General features: G+C 41.2%; 1 pseudogene; it reads right to left on the reverse strand.

Annotated features, from left to right (window-relative positions):
- Positions 1-10,403: 10,403 nt before the first annotated feature.
- On the reverse strand, positions 10,404-10,529 carry LOC131834867 (U4 spliceosomal RNA; annotated as a pseudogene).
- Positions 10,530-13,415: the final 2,886 nt, after the last annotated feature.

Here is a 13,415-nt window from a genome sequence, read left to right on the forward strand (position 1 = left end):
CAGGGCCCACAAAAGAGTGAAGAGGAAAGCAGCTGTCCCACCCTCCTGAGGCCATTGGATGGTTTCCCAAGACCAGTATCAGACTTCATGTATTTTTATAAGCTCTCTTTCTCCTAAGGTGGCCGGAGGAAAGGAGGAGCCCAAGAAAAGCAAAAGCAAAGTGGCCCTAAAGAAGTACACGATATAGAAGCCTGTGCAGGATGGTGGTGGGTAGGGCTTTTATGGGAACTTCATTCTTGCTGTGGGAAAGAGTCTGATAAACACGACTCCCTCAAAAATAGCTTTTAACTGAGCAATCACTACATTCCAAGCACTGTTCTAAGCACTTTACAAATATTTTAAAATCTATTTAATTCTCACAACAGCTTTATGAGATGGCCACTAGTATTATCCCCATTTTATAAATGAAGAAATTGAGACACGGAGAGTTTAGGCAGCATGCCCAAGGTCACACACGAAGTAAGTAAGAGAACAGGGATTTAAAGCCCGGCAGGGTACCTCAAGAGCCTATGTCACCTTCCTCAGATTAAGTAAAAATAATGATGCTTGTGACTCTTAATGTGACCCAGTTTTTGCCCCTAAACTGGGGTGCTCTAACAAAACACAGGTTATACATGAGGCATTAATACTCTGGTATAATTATTTGTTTACCCATCTCCTAAATGTAGCGAATATCTATCTTATGTTTGTATCCACAGTTCCTAGAATAGTAGCTGGTGTACGCCAGGAACTCAATTTAAAAAAAAAAAAAAAAAGTGTGTTTTTCAAAGAAAAAAAATTAATCTGGAGTAGATGAGATTACACAAGGTCTTCAATACACGTGGCCAAGAACTGGGTTTTATCTTGCAGACAGTGAAATGTGGTGGGTGGTTTGGGGGCACATGTGTGACCATGCTATGTCAATGAGCAAGAGACAGGCTGCAGCAGAGCTATTTGGAAGACTGTATTTACTAGGCATGATCTGAAGAGGGGAGAGCTAGAGAAATGCAAAGGATGACACAGATAGGAGACTTATTATTACATAGCAAACAATATTAGGTTACTAAGGGGAATGTGGCTGCCTCTCCAAGTTACATCTTGAAAGTCTTCCTGGAGTAGAGAGTGATCACTCCCTTAAGAAGTAACTGCATCATCAGTGGTCTTAATGATGCTGGGAATGGAACTAGGGGAGAAAAAAAATGATTTTGAATAGAGAAGTTATCTAGAAGAGGTGGATTCTGGATGAGTCAGAGGACTGTTAAGAATCAAAATTTACCAGCAGCAAGTCAAATAAAAAGACTCTAAAGGAAGGACTGGTTTTTGTTGTTGTTGTTGTTTTTTAATGATTTTCTAAAGTAATCTCTACCTTCACTGTGGGGCTCGAAGTCACAACCCCAAGATCAAGAGTTGTATGTTCTACCAAATGAGCCAGCCAGTTTGCCCCCTGGAAGGACTTCTTACAAAAGCGTGGTCCTACCAAGAAGCGATTACTACCCCTATGAGCCATTTGAAGAAATGGGGAGGAAATCTTAATAGGAGCTTGATAAAAACTGGAGAAGCTGTAATCCCAGAAGAAATAGCTCCTACCAGAGACACTGAGGCACAGCTAGAAGACATGCCCAAGTTCCCTTTCTTATGCCTTCCCCTTTCCCAATGGTGCCTTCACTGGCTGAGCCAACTAGCATCTGGCTGGCACCAAGCTCAAGAGATCCAGCCATAGGAGTAGCCCCAAAGGGCCCTGGGCCAGACAGAGGAAGGTAGACAAACAAAGCTGGAGAGCAAATAGATAATGTGAAGAAGCTTTAGCATATCTGACAAAATTTGTTTCACTGATATTTTCCTTTTGAAGTATATATGCACAGAAGTAATAAATGACAAAAACTAAAGTCTAAATATATATAAGAGCTTTTGCAATGACTATAGAACAAAAATTCCAAGTAACAAAAACACTGTATGAGTTAAATTGGCCCACTTTTTCCCCCCCCTAATAGTTTATAACATCCTGGTGAGTCACAGAAGCAGTAGCATCTTGTTGCCTTTTTTTTTTTTTTTTTAAGTATTTGGTAAGTTAGGGTGCATTCCATTGCAAGTAACAAAAAACCCAGTGCAAAGTGGTAAACAAAAGAAGCCATTAATTGCTTCCCATTACTAGAAAGTCCATATCTAGGCTGGATGACTGGGTTGGGTAGACTTGGTGGCCCAATGATGTTACCAAGTATGTGGCTTCTTTGTGTCTCTCTGCTATGTCTTCCATTCTATTTATCCTAGAGCTGGCTGCCATCTTGTGACTAAAATCAGGCAGCAAATAACCCTCTGAATTACATCTCTCTTGATATGCATGGGGACAGAAAGAGTTGTTTCTGGAAACTCTGAGAAGATCTTTCCTAGAAACATCTGGGACACTTGCTCCTGTATCTCCAAACATCTGCTTCATAACTATGGCTAATAATAGAATTACATTGATTAGCACAGCCTTGAGCCACATGATCTGTCCCTAGAGTCAGGGTAGACTTAACTTGCCCCCAGTCAGATGACTACACTAGAGAATCATGGATCACACCATCTTTCTTCCCCACAGACTATCAGGGTAATTTCCAAGAGAAGGGCAAATGGATGCTTAGGAGGCATGTCCTGCCTTCACAATACTACTAAGCTGAACAATTCACATTACGGTTAATGAAAATACATAACACGTGTGCATGGTCAGGCGTCTTACTAGCGAACAGCAGAATCCACTCTGGCCAGTGGAAAAAGAAAAGCATTTTATTGCAAGATCTTAGGTAGCTCCCAGAATCTTCACAAGGGTCAGAGATCTAGACCATAGTGCTGGGCAACCAGACCAAGTAGTTTGCTAGCAAAATACCCTGTAAATGCCATCAAGTAATAGGACATTCAGAACTGGAGGTCGGAAACCACCAGCACCAGGACCAACCAACAGAACACCTCCTAAGGTGTTGTTATAAACAGCATTGGGAGGAAATGCTTGCCCATATACCTCAGTCTATACATATATCAAGCCCCAAATTCATTTTATTATGACCAACACTGATACTTGCAATGACGTTAACTCTTATTTAAACAATGGTCCTGTGGGTTATCTCTGCATCAATTAGTTTCTTGGCTCCTTCTGACAAGATCCTTATCTTTCATAATACACTGCAGATATTAAAAACCCACTAAGAACAGCAAGATGTATGCAGGGTTCATTTATCTTTTCTGATGTCCTATGCTTGCTTTTAAGGTTCTAGAAAGTACACAACTCCATGGATAGGCCAACTGGCATGACCTTTACGGGCATTCCGGCAAGAACCAACTAATCACTCACAAAGAAATAGATAACGTTATGGTATACTTGATACCCAAATCTGCGCACCTGCATTTTTGGCAAAAATGACGTCATTTAATCTTTCCAAGAAGAGGATGCTAGGTATTGTTATCCCCATTTTACAGGAAGGAAACTGAGGCTCAGAGACATTACCCCTCTTGCCCTCAGTCACATAATCTGCCTCCTAGAATTGCACACTTTCAACATCTCGTCCCACGGAAGCCCAGAGACGACCTGCCTCTGAAACGGGGGTTCGGGGCAGGGGGGGGAGGGGGGCAAGTCTTACATTTCCCCCAAGTTTCCTCTTGTGTGCCTCCCACAATTGATTTCTCCTGCGCTGAGACAGCATGTGTGGTGTCAGCGTGCATCTCAGATAACAGCTTCTCCACCCCATCTGGCCTCGGTTTCTTCAGCCTTCATTAACTCTAATTTCATTATCACCTGTTCTGGTGTGACCCTGAGCTCGCGGCGCACTTCTCTCCTTCTCTGGGGAAATGAATTTCTGCCTCGGCGTCCGCTCTCCATCCAATTGTGCGCGCCCGGAGGCCAAGCTCTCATTTGTATGTGAGTACTGTCCATCTCCCCTGTCGTCGCCAGCCGCCTCCCGCGGCTCTGCCTCGGCGGTCACCTCCGGCTGCAGAGGAGACCGAGGGGAATTTCTTAACCAGCGCGGTGGCGTGCGAGCGCGCGCGCGCCTGTGTGCGTGCGCGTGCCTGTGTGTGCGCGCGCGCGCCTGTGCACGCGCGCACGTCCGCGTGGGATCCATCCCTGGGATGATTTTTATTTCATTTATGACTTGAATGTCTGCCTTGTGTTTAAATCTCCCTTCACCCTCTTCATTGCATTTCACGAATTCTCACACCAGGGTCTCGTGTAGCTCACATATCCTTTGGGAGAAATAATAAATGATATTCTAGTTTGGTAACAAATTAGGTGTTGTTTGGCAGCATGATTTGATTCGCTCGGCGAGGCCAAATTTCTCAAAACTGTATGTCGAGGGGAGGCTATTCCAGCAATACCGATGGAGCATCCATCAGAAAACTCCGAAGTCAGACCAAATGGGAAAAGAACACGAAAGACCAGAAGAGGAAAACAACAACAACAACAAAACCAAAACAAACAAAAAACCCTCCTTCTCTTTGCCCCTCCCCCTCACCTAAACACCCCCCTCCACCTTCCCTACCCTGCCGGCCCTCTGCAGCAGGAATGTCCTCTGATGAGAGGCCAGATAAAATAGTAGGGCAATAGGGGCGCCTGGGTGGCTCAGTGGGTTAAGCCGCTGCCTTCGGCTCAGGTCATGATCTCGGAGTCCTGGGATCGAGTCCCACATCGGGCTCTCTGCTCAGAGGGAGCCTGCTTCCCTCTCTCTCTCTCTGCCTGCCTCTCTGTCTACTTGTGATTTCTCTCTGTCAGATGGATAAATAAAATCTTAAAAAAAAAAAAAATAGTAGGGCAATAATGTTTTATTTCTGTTCTGTTGCCAGTGAGCTCCTGCTAAATCTCTGTATCCCTAGTCTTCTGTCTACACATAAACATAAGCCAAACGGGGCAGTGAGATTGGAGTGTGTGATGTCAGGAAATATATATATATATATATATACACACACACATATATATATATATATATATACACACATATATATATCACATATGCATGTATAATACCCATACTGTTACCATAATTTCCATTCTCTTACAAATGCAAAGCCATACGTTTGTGACCTAATAGCATTTTAATAAGCTGGAATTTCTAACTACTAAACAACATTAGGTGTCCTACTAACTTACCTGAGGCAGGGTCTCCATAATGAATTGCGTTTTGTTTTTCTTATTTTTCCCAAGAAGTAAGTTGTTACCATGACCGTGAATTCTTTCTCTGTAGCACCACTGGGGCGCAAAAGGCATTGTGAAGGCAAGCCAAGGAAGGAAAGATAGTGTTACTGAGGTCGAAAAGTAAAACAACTGGAAAGTTGAACAATTTCTGTAGGTCTTAAGGAGGGAAGCCCATCGTATTGGGCGAGGGGAATGGCAAAAACAAAATTGCATCTCTCCAAGAAAAGTTATGTTTGGTTAAATTTCTCTCCCAATTCGTCCTAAGAAATTATTTCCCCCGAGGCCCAGAATGGACCTTGTGAAGGACATGCGCCCGCTCTTGGTATTGAATTCAGCCCCAGTGCACTATTTTTAAAGCGGTCACAGTTGTAGCTGCAACGGTGGTATGCATCCAGCCTTCAGATAAGCAATTGACCGTGAAATCATAGTACATGGCTTTTAATATATACCCTCTGGTTATGGGTGTGCATACTAAACATACAGTATTTAAAAATATATGTCTATACTTATAAACACACAAACCCCAACAAGCTACAGCTCTCTCTCTCTCTAAATGGACTGGCAGCTGCTTGAAATCTCCCCTCTACTCTCCCTAAGGTCTCAGGTGTAGGATTCATGAGCCAATGTCTCAGCTAGAACAGGTGTCTATCGCTGGGTAAATAGCAATTAGGCCCAAATTTCAGACTTTTTTTTTTTTTTTTTCCAAATCCCTTTCGGAGGAAAAGCCCAGGAATAAATAGTTGCTGTAACGGCCAGGGGTATTGTGTAGCATTATAGCCTCCAGCTGGTCTATTACATACTATAGACAGGCAAAGAATACAAGCACCTGACAGATGTGTTCTGTTAGCTTCATTAGGAAAGAAACAAAGAAACTCCTCAATTAATAGCAGCGGAGCCAAATGGGGGTGGGAGGGGGGAGCTTGAGGGGAGAGGAATCATAGCCTGTTATTTAAACAGAGTCAGGGAGCCTTTCACTAGTGGCTTAATATGATTCATTAATAAAAACAGCTTTTTGAATGCCCAGTTTAAGTCAAAAGAAATCACCAGCATTTTTTTTCCCCAGCAAAGGAAGGGCAAAATGACAAATTGCTGCTGTTAAATTCATTTCATGTGGGGATGGCCTTTCTCAAAGATCTCTTAAACTGCGAGGCTGAATGTTTGTCACATTAAGTGGCAGAACCGTTCTCAAAAATCGACTGTGGCACATCAGGGTCTCAGATGAATGGCTAGCAGTGGCCATCCAATAATTTTATATATCCAGACCAGGAAGCATTTAGTGTTCTTTAAATGAACGAGCATTTTTAAAGTAATGAAATGCAGCTCTTACCCCGAAGAAAGGAGAATCTGTCCATGGAGTCACTTTTAATTTGTGTGTGTGTGTGTGTGTGTGTGTGTATGTGTGTGTGTGTCTTCTTGGAATGGTTTGAAATTGCAGGGAAGGCTGGCTAGTTGTGGGTTTCATTTCTTACAAGGAGGACAAGTCTGATGGCTTCTCCTTTTATATTTGCTTCGCTGAAAATCTGCAGTGAATCTATCTACGCCATCATACACAGTTGTGAACGGGGAAGCTATGTATTGTGTAAGCAGGATGTGAATTCTGAACGAAAATGGGTCTTTTTCCACACAAGTCAGAATGTGCAGCCACAATGCCCTTTTTATAATAATGATTCTCCAGTTCTGATTTTCCCATGATATTTCAAAGAATACCGTGTGCTACCAGGAGGCTAAAGTAGACATTCTGGCCGCATTCCTGGATCTAAGGAGAGAAAAATAAATTCCAGACCCTTTCCCTTCTGCCCTCTGCCCATCACCTCTGCTCAATTTACATAACACCAGCGGAAAAGCACTTAAGGGTGAAGAACCTAGAAACTTCAGGGAAAATTCGGATCTATCATCTGGGCAATTCAGCCATAATCCAGGTTAAAATACCATGAGTGTGTTAGCCTGCATAGTTTTCTTCCATGCTGAGAATTCATGGGGTGCCAGCACCACGGAGAAGAGACCAGCTACTGGAGCCCCGGAGTAACCTAGGCCAGCAAGGATATGCTCCAAAATCAGAACGCAACGCTCATCTGTCTAATTGGGGTGTTGTCCCGCCAAAGAAATAGAAATCAAAACATAAATGGTCATGGCCAAATATGATCGGCCAGGTTCTTTGTGATGGAAATGTAATTGTAAATCTTGATGGCCAACTCAGGCTGTGATGTCTTGATGCTCTTCAATTTTTAAAATATACTCTTGGCTTCCATTTCCCCCCGCCCCACCCCGGAATAATGGCCACAGAACAAGAAGGGCTAATATCTACTCTGACGTGAAGAGGAATGAAAAGGAAAAACAGCAAGATTTCCTGGAAGCAAAGGCATTTTTCACCCAAAAGTCTCTTCTTGCACTGCTACTAATTCACCTCTGACATCAAAGAACCGAAAACATGAAGGATGAAGGGTCAGGAGGTGAAATTACTAAGTTCAGACTCTACATCATTATGGACGCTCCTCTTTAGAGACTAGTAATAGTTCCAGTGGTAAGTTAGCATGCATTATAACTTGTAGCTTTTTCTCAGAGACCTACTGAAGGAAACCTTCATTAGCCAGTGTCGGCAGATCTTCAACCGAATGCGATCTTTCCAACCTAAATTCCAGCTTTTGTGACGGTGCGAGAAATGTGCAAAACTCCCACCCAAAAATACGGTCAAAACTCAAAATCACACCAAAAAAATCACCTGGTACGAACTAACGAAGCATAATCCCAGCCTGCATGTTTGAATCACAAAATACAGTGTATTTCTGCTCCTTTAGAAAAATGCACTTTGGATTTTTATTATTTTTTCTTTCTCCCCTCAGTGTCAAGTGCCACTTTCCTCTCTCTTGGTGCTTTGAACAACTCAGAAGCATGGATGCAACATTGGGTTTCAGACAATGCCAGACACCTTGAACACTATCCTGACTCCTCTGTCTCCCTCTCGTTCTCATTGAGCTCTGATACCCCTGCCTTCTACGCAAGACCCCCTTTGCTCTCCATCCATCCTGTGCTCATGTAGTCCCTCAGTATTTCTCATGGGAACCACGGAAAATCCTTTCAGTCGGTCATTGCTCTCTGTCCTTGAAACCAATCTTCACCCACCTGCCAGAAGGAGTTTTTGCCAATGAGAATCAGACCAATTACTCCTCGGTCCTGAAGTATTCTGTGGCTTTTTAATGCCAAAGTCCTTAGCGTGGTATTTGATGAACAAATGGACCTTCTCCTGCCATCCAGGCTTTTCTGGAGATTCTGTAGGATTACCTAGACCCATGGTCACAAGTATCATGTTAGCTGGGGGTTTTTCGTACCTGCTCCTTATAAAGTTGCAGGATTTCCCTAATATTTCCCCTTACTGAGAGAGTGTTTATCAGGAAAGAGGGTTTCACAGAAGGTACCCTAAGGACTGATGCTAATCACAAATGACCCATATTATACTTACCATTACATGTATTCGGTGAATAAATGTGCATCTCTTCTATGTGTGTGTCACGTGTGTTCTTGGTCTGTTCCTATTTTGACTTAATATCTTCAATATCTTTATTTTACTTTATCTGTCTCCATGTCCCTGTATAACATGCACTCGACATGCGCTCTTCCCCTGCATGCTCCCTACGGCCAGGCGTGGTGTCTCTATACTTTTTTGCTCAGTACATTTAGGTGCAGAATCCATGACTTTGAACCTTGTTATATGCAAAGCGTTGAAAAGTATAGAGTTTCTGGTTTGATTTCTTTCTCTAGAATTAATGTTTGAACAGAAAAAATTAAAACAGAGGATATTCTCAGATGAAAAAACATCCTGTTCGTTGAAATTTGTGAATGTGGCCAACTATATGTGTTGGGGTGGGGGACAGGTCGCGGAATTTGCTTTAAAGAGGATTGAGATAGCCTAATTGGGACCCTAAGCTGAGGAAGACTTCTCGTGCTGTTTCCCTATTAGCAGTGAGGAAACATCCCATTCTTACAGATTCCCTTCTGTTTGGAAATCATTCGCCTCTCTTCAGTTGTTTACAGATTCACTTAGATCTGTCGCAGGCAGGCTCAGGCAAACGCAAAGTGGAAAAGTGTCTGAGAGCAGCTACGTCTGGGCGGATTCTGCCGCTCACTCTACTGTTCCTTGTTGTCTCAAATAGATCCTCATATAACTAACTCGTAGTTTCTCCCATCTGTCAAGAAGCCTGCTGGTTTTAACATTCCATTTTACTGTCGGCGACTCTTTCTAATTCTCTCCAGGCCATGAAACCACACGATGAAATTTTATGGGCATTTGGATTTTTTTAAGAAAAAAATGAATTTATGAATCATTTTCAGTATGTTTGAGAGTGGTATTCGTGATCTTTTCTCCCATTTTACCCTTTTGTTCTCGCTGGAATCACGCAAACATACACATACACACACACACAAGAGATAATTGGGTTTTGGGGGGTACAGTATGGAACCCCTTTGGGTAACAAAATTTTCAAAAGGAAAATGAGTAAGAAAGACTTTCCCTTAAGGGATAACCTTAAGAGAAAAGAAAAATCCATAAGAAAAAAAATTACAACTGTAAAACTTTAGAGCAAATGTACAAAAAAGAGTTAAAAATAAAGTCATTAAAGATTCACAGCACTTATGACCAAGTGTTTATCTTTTCTATAGAGAAAGTACATTTAAATGGATGGGAAAATATCAGGGTCCCTACAGCCAAATGGGCACAGGGTGTGAACAAAAACATTTCACAAAAGGAGAAATCATTCAAACACAGTAATAAAGAGATACAAATTAATATAACAAAAATACCGTTTTTCACTTTTGCAAAACTTTCTCAATAATACTGTTCAATATTTACGAGGTAGAGGTTAAACCAGGAAGTGAGGCTCTCATGGTGTTGGTGGGATATAAATTGACCCAATCCTATAGGAAAGCAATTTGATGATATTTCCAAAGTCCTAGAAATGTTTATATCCACTTACCCTGAAATCTGTTTACAAAAAGCACTTGGAAATTAGGTACGTTTTTGAAAATATGTGACTATATTTATCTCAAAGTCAATTTCAATAGCAAAACACTGAAAATATCCTAAGCATCTATGACATATAAACGGAATATATAGCTAATAAACATTAGATGTGTCACAAGTTTTGACAAATCTAAGAAAATGCTAATGGTATTATATTCACAGAAAGAAAAAATATGGTATTGCAATTTTTTGCTCTCATTCAAATTTGAAAAGCTGGCTGATTTTAGAAAAGATACTTTCTTGCTTTAATTATATGTATATATAATATCTAACGTTAAAATATTTTTAAAAGACCATAATAAATGCAGAAAATTCAATTAGCAATAATCGCGCCTCGGATAAACCTCATTGGCTACGATACTGCCACTGCGCAAAGCTGAATGCAGAAAATTCATAACCTACAAATATTAAGAGTGTTGAGAGTGTGCATAATACAGCAAACCACAGGGGATGCATTTCTAAGGTCTCAAGTGGATGCCTGAAAGCGCGGAAAAAACCAGGCCCTATGTATGCTATATTTTTTCCTATACATACATACCTATAAGCAAGTTTAATTTATAACTTAGATACAGTAAGAAATTAACTGCAATAACTAGTGATAAAATAGAAATTGCAATTATAAATAAAAATAAAACCATTGCGATTAGAACCATATACTGTAAAATGAATAATGTGATTGTGGTCTATCCCTCAAAATAGCTTATTCTATAGTGCGCACCCTTCTTCCTCTTGCGAAGATGCGAGATTATAACAGCACTTCTGTGATGAGATGAAGGGAGGTGGATGACGTAGGCTCTGTGACGTACATTGACCTTCTGACAATAAGTCAGAAAGAGGGTCATCTGCCTATAGACCGTGCTTGGCCTGGGTGACTAGAACTACAGAAGGCAGAAAGCATGGAGAAAGGGTACCACTGTCATTTTTTTCTTCTTTCAATGTTTTGTATTTTAATTTTTCGTAAGAATATGTGTTACTTTCACAGTTGAGGAAGAATTATAGGCTTAAAAAACTTCAAAAGCTGGGACTTTTTGCTTTTCCTCTTGTAGGTCTTCTGTGAGAAATGAAATCCGATCTAAATATCCATCTGTAGAAGAAGGTAAATTATTTGTGACCAACATGTGTCAGGCACTGCACTAAGCAACCAAACATATCTCATTTAAAACTTATGGTAACCCTGAAAAATAGAAATTCATCCCATTTTTATATATGAAAAATCCAAAACAAGTGTCAGTATTTTGCTCAAGATCGTATGGTGAATTAAGTCCTAGAGTTTGTTTTTGAACACTGTGTTATTTCCACGTTGTTATCAATGCTAGACATACCTTAAGTGACCTCCCTTCCAGGCTAAATCATTTATTAAGGAGGAAAAAAATTACGAATTTAATTATTTAAGGGATGAGATTAAAATGCAATTTTAATCTGAGCTTCTGCATTGCCTTCGTTTGTTTTGTTTAGAGATTTTTAAAGAGCAGGATAGGACTTCAAAGAGTGTCTTTTCTAAAATCAGCAAGCTTTGTTTTAGCTGTTCAAATGAGAGCAGAAGAAGTAGCCATCTATAGGAACAGTTTTCAGTTATCAACCGTGTTTTCCTTCTCCATGCCTCGAATGACCATCTGCCTCTCAATGGACACTTTGTTCTTCACTAACACACAAGAAAGGCACTCAGGATCTTCCCGACAGTCTCCAGCTGAAGTACTTGGGTGATTGATCTAAAAACAATAGGCAAATGACCCTCTTCAGCTGTTTCTTCCTAAACTTCTCTTGTATGTGTTCATCAGGAACAACTCACGGGCATAGCATCGCCTGGAAGGTCTGAGATAGCTTTGGTCTCCTTTCTTGTGGTTTCGGTTCCTTTCTTCCTTGTTTTATGCCTGACTGGAAGCCATTTTAAGCAACTTAGGCTTAGGGCAAAGCTCATCGTGGAGGAAGACATGTCATATGCTTGAGCCAGAAGCCAGAATCTCATTAGCAGCCAAAAGCAGACTTCTTCCCTCTCTTCTCTTTACTTTCTTTTTTTTTTTTTTTTTTTTAAGATTTTATTTATAAGTAATCTCTACACGGAACATGGAGCCCCTAACCACAATCCCGAGTGGGTCACCTGCTCTACTGACTGAGCCAGCCAGACACCCCTGTTCTATTTACTTTCTTTCTTTTTTTTTTTTTTTAAGATTTTATTTATTTATTCGACAGACAGAGATCACAAGTAGGCAGAGAGGCAGGCAGAGAGTGGGAAGCAGGCTCCCTGCCGAGCAGAGAGCCCGATGCAGGGCTCGATCCCAGGACCCTGGGATCATGACCTGAGCCGAAGGCAGAGGCTTAACCCACTGAGCCACCCAGGCGCCCCTCTATTTACTTTCTTAAAAATTAGAGGAAAATAGCTTATTTCTCCCCACTCACATATCTGCCCTTGATAATGGGGACAAAAAGATCATCACTTAACTCAGTCCCCTTGTGACATTTGTGGGTAAGTTCTTGCAATAAAGGAATTAATACCACCAGAAAAGTCTGTTCTAATCTCTGTGCGTGTTTTAAAAAATTTTCTAAAAAAATTTTTTTTTTCCTCTTTCATCTTTGCTTCACACACTTCTACAAATTATGCCGGTTCTATTCCTCTGGTGCATTGAGCTAGCGTGTTGCTATGTCTCAGCTCTCCATGTGGGTTCCGGCATCAAAGCCTTGGGCCAATTTTATTTCATTTGTATTTGCTGTCAGAACAATGTCTTTATTCTAAAATGCCCTTCTCAAATCACCTCTCAGGTGGTTTGGTAGAAGCAGCATGCGGCAGAAAAATAATATCTTTTTTTAAATCCATGGTATTTCTTTTATGTTTTACCCTGTGAATACTGAATGCACAGCACACTCAAACAGCATCCCAAGTTCCATTTTTAAGATGAAAAGTACCTTTCATTTTAAATCTCCCAGAGACAACTGATCTGCTTTCCTTCTTTGTAATGGTTTTGTGGAGAGGGGGGGTGGATATTCAAATCACCGCTCGGCGATGAGCATTTTTACAATTTCATTTGTTTTAGGCTGGCGGGTGACACCCAGATTGATTCAATTTTTTTATGAAAGTCTCCCAAAATAAAGATTGAAGGTCATTTAGGCAGCTGACAAGGCTGTAGAATTCCATCATATCAGATTAGCAAGAAGAGGAGACAAGGGCCAGAGTGGACTCCAGCACTCAGGACCCTGTCTCTTGTTTCTCCACAGTGTAATCAAATCGAGGAGTCTTTGCAGGGAAATGCTTTTCCTTTCACACACACA

The sequence above is a fragment of the Mustela lutreola genome, chromosome 6 (assembly GCF_030435805.1).
Source record: "Mustela lutreola isolate mMusLut2 chromosome 6, mMusLut2.pri, whole genome shotgun sequence".
NCBI lineage: Eukaryota > Metazoa > Chordata > Mammalia > Carnivora > Mustelidae > Mustela > Mustela lutreola.